At 40.8% G+C, this 12,936-nt stretch overlaps 1 non-coding gene across 1 annotated transcript; it reads right to left on the reverse strand.

Moving 5' to 3' along the window:
- Nucleotides 1–3,740: 3,740 nt before the first annotated feature.
- Nucleotides 3,741–3,814, reverse strand: trnai-aau (transfer RNA isoleucine (anticodon AAU)). The gene has a single exon. It is a non-coding gene; the product is annotated as a tRNA-Ile (tRNA).
- Nucleotides 3,815–12,936: the final 9,122 nt, after the last annotated feature.

Consider the following 12,936-nt stretch of genomic DNA (forward strand, 5'->3'; position numbering starts at 1 on the left):
CCTTGTAAAAGTATTCAGCCCCCAACCCCTTTGTTTATATAAAGTATTATTATAACCCTCTCCTTGCCTGCCAATCACCTCCCTCTGGAATTCTTTCCCCTGTTTCTTACTTCCATGGCCTTCAGCCCTCCACTGGAAAATTCCCCCTTAACCAGCCCTGTATTTCTTTCACCAACCAACTTTCCAGCTCTTTACTTCGCCCTTCCCCCTCTCAGTTTCACCTATCGGCTCGTGTTTCTTCCTCACCCCCCCCCCCCTAACTTTGTCTCCTTATCCTTTTTTCTCCAGACCCGCTGAAGGGTCTCAGCCCAAAATGTCGACTGTACTCTTTCCCACAGATGCTGCCTGGCCTGCTGAGTTCTTCTAGCATTTTGTGTGTGTTGCTTGGATTTTCATCATCCGCAGATTTTCTCTTGTTTGTAAAAGCAGCAAGAGTTGATTCAACAAAGAACTGAGCAAAGGGGGAGGCATGAATACTTGAACTGCTGACATTTAAGTTTTTGAACATTTAGTTTTTCATGTTCTACAATTTTCTGTGTTTTTTTTTGCTCCACTACTGTGGGAAATAAACAAAGTTCAAAGTACATGATGTCACCATATACAATCCCAAGAATCATTTTCTTGTGGATTTACTCAATAAATCCATAGAATAATAAATATAACAGATTCAGCAAAAGACTGCAACATTCAACCACAGTGCAGAAGACAGCAAACTATACAAATAGAAAGGAATAATAAATATCAAGAATATGAGATGAAGAGTCCTTGAAAGTGAGATCACTGGTTGTGGAAACTTTCCAATGGTGGGACAAGTGAAGTTAAGTGAATTATCCCCTCTGGTTAAAGAGCCTGATGGTTGAGGGTAGTAATTGTCTTTGAACCTGGAGGCATGAGTCCTGAAGCTCCTATACTTTCTTCCTGATGGCAGCAGCAAGAAGAGAGCTTGTTCTGGGTGGTGGCGGTCCCTGGTGATGGATGCCATTTTCCTGCGACAGCGTTTCACATAGATGTGCTCAATGGCTGTATTCACTACTTTTTGTACAGTTATGAGTGATGAACAGACTTGATGGACAATGGGGTGCAGAGTTAACCATTCCCAACCCCCTCCTGAGAACTACGAACTATTGCTGTTGTTATGCTACTCATGAGAGAGAGAGATAAAGCCCAGACAAGAACATTTGCTACAGATAAGAAGGGGAGAGAGACTGTTGATTTACTGTATTATGACTTCTACAAGGATTATTTACTTTCTACTACAAGGACTGTACTTGGCTCGTTAACATTCCTCAGGATATAGCAGGAGTGGCCTGATTTGATGGACATGGTCATTCAGAGTTGATGGATAGCCTAGACCCAGTGAGTGGGGATAAAAAGACAGGTCTGGAGAGACACCCTTCAGACACACCAGTGGACACTGACTGAGTGTTGGGAACCCACAGAAAGGTGGGGGCTTCGGAGACTGAACCAGGAGATCGGTCAGTAAAGCTCACAGTGTTACAGGAGGGCCATGGGGACTTGTGTGTGTGTCCACTCATGCCAGAGTGATGAGTCCACCACAGAAGAACAGTCTAGCTGAAGACCAGAGGGGTCATAACTGAATGACCACAACGACACGACGGATTAAGAAAGCCACAAAAAGGTTTGCCTGCCACAACAGTTGCTGTTACATCTCGCTCCTCACTCTCTCTCCCTCTCCATCGATTTCAATACAACAACCAATAACTACTTCAGCATTTATGAACTGAACTCTATACTTTCCTATGACAATTCATTTACCCCTAGACATCGATAGAGCTTGTTTATTATTGCTTATTATTATTCCTACACTTTTAGGTTTATTACTGCTATCTTGTTTTATATGTATATTTGCATTTTTGATATTGTATTGTGTAGTTTACTAATAAATACCTTTAGTTTGGTACCACCAGACTCCAACGGATACTTCTATCTTTGCTGGTCAGACACCCAGTTACGGGGTACGTAACAGTACAATATTCCATTCAAGGGTATTGGTGTTTCCATACCAGGCTGTGATGCAACCAGTCAATATATCTCCACTACACATCTATAGAAGATTGTCGAAGGTTTAAATGTCATGCCGAATCTTCACAAACTCCTCAGAAAATATAGCGCTGTCGTGCTTTCTTCGTAATTGCACTGACATGCTGGCCCAGGGCAGGTCCTCTGAAATAACAACACAGAGGAATTTAAAATTGAGGACCCTCTCCATCTCTGATCCTCCGATGAGAACAGGTTCATGGACCTCTGGTTTCCTTCTCCTGAAGTCAAAAACCAGCACCTTGGTCTTGCTAACATTGAGTAAGAGGTTGTTGTTGTAGCACCACTCAGCCAGACTTTCAATTTCCACCACCTTTGATTTGTCCTACAACACTGGTGTCATCAGCAAACTTGAATATGGCATTGGAACTGTACTTAGCCACACAGTCATAAGTGTAAATCAAGTAGAGCAGGAGTCCAAGCACACAGCTTTGTGGTGCATCTGTGCTGATGGAGATCGTGGAGGAGAAGTTGTAGCCAATCCAAACTGACAAGTGAGGAAATCGAGGATCCAATTGCACAAGGAGGTATTGAGGCCAAGGTCCTGGACCTTATTGATTAGTTTCACAAATAAAATAACAATTCTTGGTTAAATTGAACAAAATCCCCAGCTGTGGTACTCATTCATGTGAACAAAGGGTTGGGGCTGAATACTTTTACAAGCATTGTAAGATAAAATATAAAATAAAACAAATCAAAAGCCTGGATGGCTGCTTTTTTGTTCTTCACCAGATTGTAAACTCTGTATCACAGAATGAATAATCAGATATATGTTTCTATTATACTGAGGTTAGAGATACATTGCTAGGATGCAGAACTGGGCTGAGAAGTGGCAGATGGAGTTCAAATCAGATAAGTGTGAAGTGGTTCATTTTGGTAGGTCAAATATAATGGCAGAATATAGTATTAATGGTAAGACTCTTGGCAGTGTGGAGAATCGGAGGGATCTTGGGGTCCGAGTCCACGAAACTACTGCGCAGGTTGACTCTATGGTTAAGAAGGAATACATGCATTGGCCTTCATCAATCGTGGGATTGAGTTTAGGAGCAGAGAGGTAATGTTGCAGATATATAGGACCCTGGTCAGACCCCACTTGGAGTACTGTGCTCAGTTCTGGTTGCCCCACTACAGGAATGATGTGGAAACCATAGAAAAGGTGCAGAGGAGATTTACAATGATGTTGCCTGGATTGGGGAGCATGTCTTATGAGAACAGGTTTAGTGAACTCGGCCTTTTCTCTTTGGTGAGACGGAGGATGAGAGGTGACCTGATAGAGATGTATAAGATGATGAGAGGCATTGATCGTGCAGATTGTCAGAGGCTTTTTTTCCAGGTCTGAAATGCCTAGCACAAGAGGGTACAGTTTTAAGGTACTTGGCAGTAGGTACAGAGGAGATGTCATGCGTAAGTTTTTTTATGCAGAGAGTGCATGGAATGGGCTGCCGGCAACGGTGGGGGAGGCGGATACGATAGGGCCATTTAAAAGGTACTTGGAAAAATAGAGGGCTATGGGTAACCCTAGGTAATTCCTAAATTAAGGACATGTTCGGCACAATTTTGTTGGCCGAAGAGCCCGTATTGTGCTGTAGGTTTTCTACGTTCAGTTACTGCGGATGTAAGAATTGTGTGAAATAAATGTATATTCGTTTGTCGAACTGTTCGGATTTAAAATGAATACCTCGTGGCCCGTACGGGGATCGAACCCGCGACCTTGGCGTTATTAGCACCACGCTCTAACCAACTGAGCTAACCGGCCAGCCTGTGGCACAGACCTAATCGGAGATAATTTATACAATTTCTCAGTTATGTCATGCAAGTTCTTTATACTTTATTATTACAAAAACAATTTCAAAGATGATTAGATGTATGCTTTTCTCATTTTGGACCTGCACCATCTGGTGGTCATGGAGTGCATTTAACATATGCTAAATTAATGGTTGTTCAATACACTCCATTTATATCTTGCTTATTTGCAGCTCATCTTCCATGAAATTTAATTTATTGTAACCTTGCAACCATCGGACACACGATGCCTCTTATTTTCAGTTTAATTTATGAAATGTATTTCATCTTCCTATATGAGCAATTCTTCATCAGATTGCGTGAAATCCTGGTCCAAAATATGTTCTGATCTACTCAATGGGTGGTATCTCCATATTCTGCCCTCTGCTGTTCCGAGTTTCTTTCAGTGCGCTGTAACAGTGTGGAAAGTACCGACTCTAACATAGGACTCGCTTCTAATGCCAACAATGATTTCACTGCCTTCTTGTAATTACCAAATAGACTGAAGTTCAGATGAATGGTTACTGCCGGAACTGATTATTGTCTCCATCGATGCTGCCTGCCCTGCTGAGATCTTCCAGTACTTTGTGTGTATTGCTCTGGTTTGCAACAGCATCTTTTGTGATACTGAATTATATACCTCTGAGTTTTTAATGAATTCAATCATTTTTCAAAAATATTTTATTCGTAAAATCTGCAGTAATGTATTTGAATGTGCAATTGTTTCCTTTACTGTACTAATTACTTGCGAAGTGACAAAGTCATTAGGCATCTCACCTCCAAACAATGCAGCAGTGAAATTTTTGAAAGGCTAATATTTGGGCAAGGAGGCAGCTACACTTTGCTGCTGCCGCCTGGGTGCTGGCAAGCATCAGCTCCTCGGAGTGAATCGATCAGTGATGTTCACGAAAAAGTTGTATTTAGTTTATTTCAACTATTTATTTCCCTGTTATTATTAAATGCACCAAAACTGAAAAAGAATTTTAGAACTTTTTTTGAATTATTTCATTCAATGTCATTTACTTTTTAGAGTCTTCAAAAATTGTTTTTTTTAAAAAGCAGCAAGGCGTCAAAACCACGAGGGTAACACAGTAAACAATTTGCAGTTTATTGTGCCTTTCAGGAGTGCGACTTATTAGAGGCCTCCTGCATGGCCCATTCTACAGGCGAAGCAGTAATTGAATGCTTCTCTGAGATTAATTAGAGAGCTATGTATGTAAAGGAAGTGCATGGGAGTAAGCACATACCAGCTATTATTTCCCAGAGGGTCTTGAGGCTTTTGCAGATTGGACAATGTTGAGATATGGAAGGTGCTGATTTCTGAAATAAGTGATGAAGAGTCATGAGGTATTGGAGCACATGAGATTGGTGATCATGCAGGCCACAATCAATCAATCTCCCCCTCCCTCCCTCTCTTTCCCTCTCTCTCCCTCTCTCTCTCTCTCTCTTTCCTCCTTATCCACCCAAATTCTCTTGTGCATGCCCTTCTTTCCAACACTCCCTCCCTACCCCCAAGCACCTTGCTTCCCCGTTTTTTTCCCCTGCCCTACCTAGTTCCATTTGCCTATCATCCACTTTGCAGACTCAGCCACTCTACTTCCACACCTCTCCCAAGTGTTCCTTGCTCATCTGGTCCAATCAGCTGATGGTGGACTGGGATGTTATAACCAAAAGAGAAACATGGCTAAGAGTAAGTGAGGAGAGCGTGGCACTTAGAAACAAGTTGGGGGTGGAGCACTCAGTTGGGGTTATATTGCTGTATCATAGAACCACCAATAGTCGGTAGGAACTAGAGGAGCAGCAATGTAGAGAAATTGCTCATTGCTGAAATAATAATTTGGGCTTTGTGGGAGATTTTAATTTCCTCAGTAATTAATAGCTACCCAAAGGGTCTGTTCAGGGCAGAAGTTTCCTGAGTCATACGTAGAGGAGCAATTCTGGACCTTCTCTTTGGGATTGAGACAGGGCAAGAAACATAAGTGGCAGTCAGGGAGCACTTTGGCTCAAATGACTGTAATTCTATTAGTTTTAAGATAATGTAAAAAGTTCAAAGTAAATGTATTATCAAAGTAAGTATATATTACCTGAGACTACTCTGAGATTTATTTTCTTCCAGGCATTCACAGTAGAACAAAGAAATACAATACAAACAATGAGCAGCATCTGCAGGAGGAAAGAAATTGTCATTATTTCAATTCAAAACCCTGCATCAGGGCTGAGAGTGGAGATTCAAGATGACCAGTGTACAGAGAAGAAGGGGAGTTGCAAGAAAGGATTCCAAGCAATTGGTGGACTGAAGAGCAACTTTTTCACGTAGAGGTTCATGAGGTAAGTAGTGCTAGGTAGGAGAGGTGAGTGGGGCTGGCCTGTGTCAGATAGATGGAAGCAGACCCAGGAAGGAAAAAGAAAGAAACAAGATTGAGGGCGGGAGTGTGTCTGTGTTGTGATCTTTGTTGTTTATTATTTGCAAATAATAAGGCTTGTTCGGTAAGTATGCTGATGGTATGAAATGAAGAAGTGTTGTTGATATTGAAGAAGGATGTCTTTGATCACAAAGAGATCTTTATCAGTACAGCAATGAGTGGCAAATGGATTTCAACATAAATAAGAATGAAGTGATGTAATTTGGAAAGTCAAACCAGCCTATAGACCTATATTATAAATAGTCTGGCACTTAGGGGTTCAAATGCATACTATAGTTTGTTGAACACAGCATCACAAGTTAACAGGGCAGTGAAAAGGGCACCTGGCATGCCAATCTTCATCAGTCAGGGCACTGAGTATAGGAGTTGCCACATGATGTTGCTTGTATAGGGTCACTGATGAGGCTGCCCTTGGATGATTGTTTACAGATCTTAGTCACTTTGTTTTGAGGAAAGATATGGTTAAACCCTAAAGAATACAGAAAAGACTTACAAGAACGTTGCCAGTATCAGAGTGCCTGAGAAGAAGAGGCTGGCTAGGCTAGGTCTTTATTTATTGGTACATAGGAGAGTGAGAGGCAACTTGATACAAATGTTTAATATTATGTTAAGTATAGGTAAGGTAGATTTCACCAGGGTAGAGTAGTCCAAAATGAGATTTGGGGTGAGAGGGGAAAGATTTAAATGGATCTAGGAGGTAACTTTTTCACATAGAGGTTCATGAATTTCTGGAATTAACTCCTAGAGGAAGTGGTTGAAGCAGGTACAATAGTATGATTTAAGAAGCACTTGGAGAGGAGAGGCTTAGAGGAATATGAGCTGAGCACAGGAAATTGTAACTAGCTTGTTGGCCCTTGTTTGGTGTGGATCTGATTGGCTGAAGGGCCTATACCCATGCTGTATTGCTCTATGACTCCAACTCTCAGATTCATTAATTCATCACATGCACATTGAAACGTACAATGAAGTGTGCCATTTGTGATAACAACCAACACAACCTAAGGATGTGCTGAGGGCAGCCTGCAAGTGTTGCTGCACATTGCGGTGCCAACATAGTGTGTTCACCATGTTGGCAAAAACCAACAAACAAACCGCAGAACAAGCAAGCCCCTTCCCTCCATCTCTCACACACACACACACACACAAACCATGCTCTGACCCAAGGACAGGCAACCTCCAGTGCATTCGGGCTTGTAGACATTTGTCCTTTGACTTTCCCAGCAGACTACAGAGACTTACAGATCTAGGCTTCAGCCATTGGGCCTTGACTTCTGATGGAAGTTTGGTCTTCAATCTTCGGTACCAATCCCAGGACTCATCAATGGGGTTCCAGGATGAAGATCCCAAACTCCTGGCCTCAAACTATGGACTTGTGAATGATAAAACCCAAACACTAGGCCTCAAACTCTGGTCTTGCTGACATATTCACAAGCGCTTGTGACCCTTGTGTCTATAATTTTCACCACTTTCCTTCCTTATCAGATTTTATTCTGCAGCCCTTTGTTGTCTATGGTATCACTTCCAAGTCTCTGTCGCTATCTCCAACTTTCCCTCCCCCACAAGCTTCATCTCCCTCAATGACATTCCGAATGTTAAAAGGCCTGAACAGATTAGAGAAGGCAAAGTTATTTCCCATGGTAGGGATTCTAGGACAGGAGGGCATGATTGAAGGATGTCCATGTATAACAGATGCGGAGAAATTATTTAGTCAGAGGGTGGAAAAATCTGTGGAATTCGTTGCCACGAACAGCTGTGGAGGCCAAGTCATTGGGTGTATTTAAGGCAGAGTTAGATAGGTTCTTGATTAGCCAGAGCATCAAAGGGTATGGGGTGAAGGCAGGGGAGTAGGGATGACTAGAAGAATTGGATTAGTCCATGATTGAATGGCAGAGTAGACCTGATGGGCCAAATGGCCTACTTCTGCCCCTATATCTTATGGTCATAACATCTCATCCTCAGTTGATATACTTTGACATCAAAATAGGATACTGACTCTGACACAAAGGCATTAGGACAGTCCAGCAAAAGTTTAATCAAAGAGTTTTCCTTCATTTACTCTGCCATCCGATTCCTAAATGGACATTGAACCAATAAACACTATCTCACATTTTTATATTATTTCTTTTTATCACTATTTTTAATCTAACTATTTTATATACATATATATACTTACTGTAACTGATTTACTTAATTATTTTTTCCTTCCTATATTATCGTGTATTACATTGAACTGCTGCTGCTAAGTTAACAAATGTTATGACACATTCCGGTGATAATAAATCTGATTCTGATTAAACAGCTTCAAACACATAGAGAACTTGAGGAATAGAATTTCAGACCTGAATGTCTTAAACCATAAGATATTGCTGATGAAGTAGAGCAATTAAATTCAGGGAGTCTCAAGAGGCCAACTTTGGAGAAAGACACCTTTTACAGAAGATAGGAGGAGCCAACAGAGAAAATTTAAAGCTGACACCATAGGAATTGCGAGGCAACAGTAAGAATTTTTAAACTCAGGCATGAGAGCTGAGATGCATCAGCTAACAATGCAGATATGGAGAAAACATTGCTGATAACTGGTCAGAGAAGAGTGGAATCAGCTGAGTGTAATACCATCCCGGCAGACATCTGACATCTGTTGGAGAAGGAAAGTGTGTTCAAGTGGAGAAGACAAAGGAGTGAAGGATTATTTTTGTCACAATAACAAACCACAACTTCTGATCTACCAATGGGCAGTTTCTGTAGGAACTGCTTGTACAATTGATTTTACCATTTGATTACTAATTTAATTGGTTTGGCTAATCATTATGGGCCAAAGAGCCTGATGCTGTGCTGTATTGTTCTATGTTCTATGTACCTGCCTTCATTTCTATTCAGAATGTAGAAGGTTGTCTTACTGATTAGTCCTGATGAAGGGTATTGTCCTGAAATGTCGACTGTTCACTCTTTTCCATGGAAGCTGCCTGACCTGCCAAGTTCTTCCAGCATTTTGTTTGTGTTGCTTTCGATTTCCGGCATCTGCAGATTTTCTCGTGTTGGTTGATTATCAAGCTGACTATCTTAGAAATTAATTCTGGCAGATGCATAGATGACTTGTCTCCATTGCTGCAGAAATATCTTTCGCTGAGTCCAGTGAAAAGCCCAATTTGAAGTGACAAACAAGAGAATGGCAATATTGAACATTTATGCCATAAATTATTCCAGGGAACAATTGAAGTCTTGAGTTTGAAATCAGCCAATTGACCATTAAACCCACTTCACCCATATCAAAGGTCAGAGGAACAACATTTATCTCGGATTGATGCTCAAGAATATAGTCCTTACAAAACAGTATTTCCCAATTATTTGGGTTCATCTGATGACACAATGTCAATGCCAAGAATTACATCAATTTTAAGGAGCTCCCCAATTACACAACCATTAACAGAGATTACTCTATGTAAAAGAGACAAAGGAGACAGTGAATGCTGGAATCTGGAGCAACAAACAACCTGCTGGAGAAACTCTAGAGGTTGAGTAACATTTGTGGGGTGTGGGGAAGGGGAAAGAACTGTTGCTATGTTAAATTGAAACCCTGAAAAAGGATGAATGGAGAGAGAAGAGATAGCCAGAATGAAGATAGCCAGGAGATGAATGATAGAGTTGATTGGGAGACCGAGGGGTTGTTGGAGAATGACAGACAGATTGAGTCAGATAGGGGAGGGAGAGAAGAGGTCTTGGGAATAGAGACAGGTAGATGACAGATGAAGGCAGACAAAAAAAAGAGGAAGGTGGAGGCAGCTGTTGGAGGGTGTTTAGCAGGAACACAAAGCTGCTGGTGCTGGAATTCGACAAGTAGGATGAATGGGATCCAAAGTGACTTAGCTATTTGGATAAAAAGTAGCTAATTCATAAAAGCCAGAGATTAGTGGTCAAGAGGACTTATTCTAATGATGAGTGGGTTCCGCAGGGATCCATACCAGGACCTCTGCTGTTTGTCATGTACAGTATGTAAATGATTAGGACGAAAATGTGAATCGATGGGTTAGTATATATGCAGATGATACAAAGATTAGCGGTGTTATCAAGAATGTAGAAGATTGCCAAAGGAATCAGTGGGATATACAGTAGATCAGTTGCAGATCTTGGCAGAGAAGTGGAATGGCAGGTGGAGTTTTATCCAGACAAATGAGAGAGAATGCAGTTCAGGAGTACACACGGCAAGTCTCTTTTCAGTGTTGATGTACAGAAGAAACATGGGGTCTATAGCTCCCTGAAAGTGGTTGCACAGGTTGCTGTGGTGGTGAAGAAGGCATATGTTTGCATTTATTAGTCAAAGATTTGAGCTCGAGTTATTTAGTTATGTTGCAAGTTATTAAACTTGCTTAGGTCATATCTGGAGTATTCAGATAAGGGTGCATAAAAAGCTTACCAGGATGCTGCCTGCATTAGAGTGTACAGATTATAAGGAGAGGCTGGACAAACTTTATTTACTTTTTCTAGGGTGGTGGACGCTCAGAGAAACCCGATTTTTTTAAGATTTGAAGATAGTGCAGGCAGGTGGTATCTTTTCCCAATGGTCAAAAAGCCTAATAACAGAGGGCATGCATTTAAGGTGTGAATAGGTAAGTTCAAAGGAGGTGTGAGAAATAAATTTTTTACACAGAGTGGCAAATGCCTGGAATGTATTGGCAGGGATGGTAGTAACAGAGGCATTTAAGAAACTCTTAGATCAGAACATGAATGTGCAGAGAATATATGTTTATTTTATAGGCAAAAGACATGTTCAATTAGGCATTTAAATACTAGTTTAATTAGTTTCTGTGTTATACTGTGCATTGGTGTTAAGACCATAAGGCATGGGAGCAAAACTAGGTAATTCAGCCCATCAAGTCTGCTCCACCATTCCATAAAGTCTGAATTATTATCCCCCTCAACCCCATTCTCCTGCCTTTCTGGACTGTGACTTCTGGCTGTTCACCTTTCCCCGTTAAAATGTTGTGAAGCCGATCCAAGACATTCCTGACCTGGGCACCTAAGAGGCAAAATATCATCTGGGCATCTTTTTCATACCTGCAGAATCTCTAGTCTGCTGCCCCGATTATGGAAACCCCTTATCACCATTGCACTTCTCTTCTCCCCCTTCCCTTCTCAGCCACAGAGATGGACTCTGGCAGAAATCTGCTTACTGTAGCTTCTCCCTGGTAGTTCCTCTGCCTCCCCCCCCCCCCCCCCACCCCCACTGTATCTGAAGTATTCTCTGAGTACATACAAGGTGGTTGTGAAATACATTTGAAGATTAAATTAGTCCAATAATGAGGGGAGCAGGCTACAATGTATACTTGAGTCATAGATCAACCATGATGTATTAAATGGTAGTATCAGTCTCTTTGGGAGTATGTTATTGATAGAAAGAAAGGAGGATCCAGTCTGGGCTATGTTGATACCATTTATCTGAAATCCAAGATATCTAGGGATAAACATAAGGTAGAAGGTGTTTAGGTGTATTGTATACCACCCAATAAATATCCAAAATATATATTTCCTATGGGGTTATATTAGTGTGCAAAATTTAATCAGTAATTGATGCATGTTTGCACCTCTCCAAAACATGACAAAATTTAACTTGCTGCCTACTCCTCATGATGTCCATTTTCAACCGGCTTCAAAATCACACTTCCATACACCTGAGTTTTAATAGAATTGTGAGGCATCTTCCCAGATATTGTATGTATGTTTACTATCATTGTCCACTTCTTCAGAATGTTTATGTGAGGTGAATTGCTCAAAGTTGATTTTTTTCTTGAACAAATGTGCTGTTTAGACCACTTGCCTGCCCTGCATTTAAAATGTGCTTATTTGAAGAATGTTGAGGAGTAACAATGCACATACAGTAGTAGTGCTCAGGGTGTGACTCAACTCAAGGTAAATATGTTGTCATTTACTTGCCATGATTGGCTTTGAAACACAGTCGAAAAGGCTAACACAGGGAAGTTATAAAACAATGTGCGTGAATTGTTCTCTTTCAATATTTTTATTAGTGTCTGCATGGAATGAGCTTCCAGTAGAAGTGGTAGAGGCAGGTTCAGTATTGTCATTTAAAGTAAAATTGGATGGGTATATTGACAGGAATGGAATGGAGGGTTATGGGCTGAGTGCAGGCCAGTGGGACTAGGTGAATGTAAGCGTCGGCACGGACCAGAAGGGCCGAGATGGCCTGTTTCCGTGCTGTAATTGTTATATGGTTATAGAGGAATACAGAGTACAAGAAAATATATGTCAAAAGAAAAAAATAAAATAGTACCAAATACATTATATTAAAAATACAGTTACAATCACAAAACCCTGTATTCATACAAATTAAGTTAAGTTGTAATATTGAAATATAATAATCTTGTTATACAGGAAAAAAAAATCTAAACCCACTACCAAACTACTGTTAGGAATAGCAAGAAAAAAGGGGGGGGGGGGAAACCCTTATCATATAATAAAATGTATTATTAGCCACCATCTGTACTTGTATAACAAATCAAAGGTTTTGAAAATAACTCAAAAATGGTCCCCACAATGTATAAAAGTCTTGGCTAGATTCAAAAACTGAACATCGGATCTTCCTTAAATTTAAGCATGACATAAAATCCTGTAACCATTGAGGGTGAGTAGGTGGAACAGCATCCTTCCATTTAAGCAAGAG

This window comes from Hypanus sabinus, chromosome 6 (genome assembly GCF_030144855.1).
Source record: "Hypanus sabinus isolate sHypSab1 chromosome 6, sHypSab1.hap1, whole genome shotgun sequence".
Lineage (NCBI taxonomy): Eukaryota > Metazoa > Chordata > Chondrichthyes > Myliobatiformes > Dasyatidae > Hypanus > Hypanus sabinus.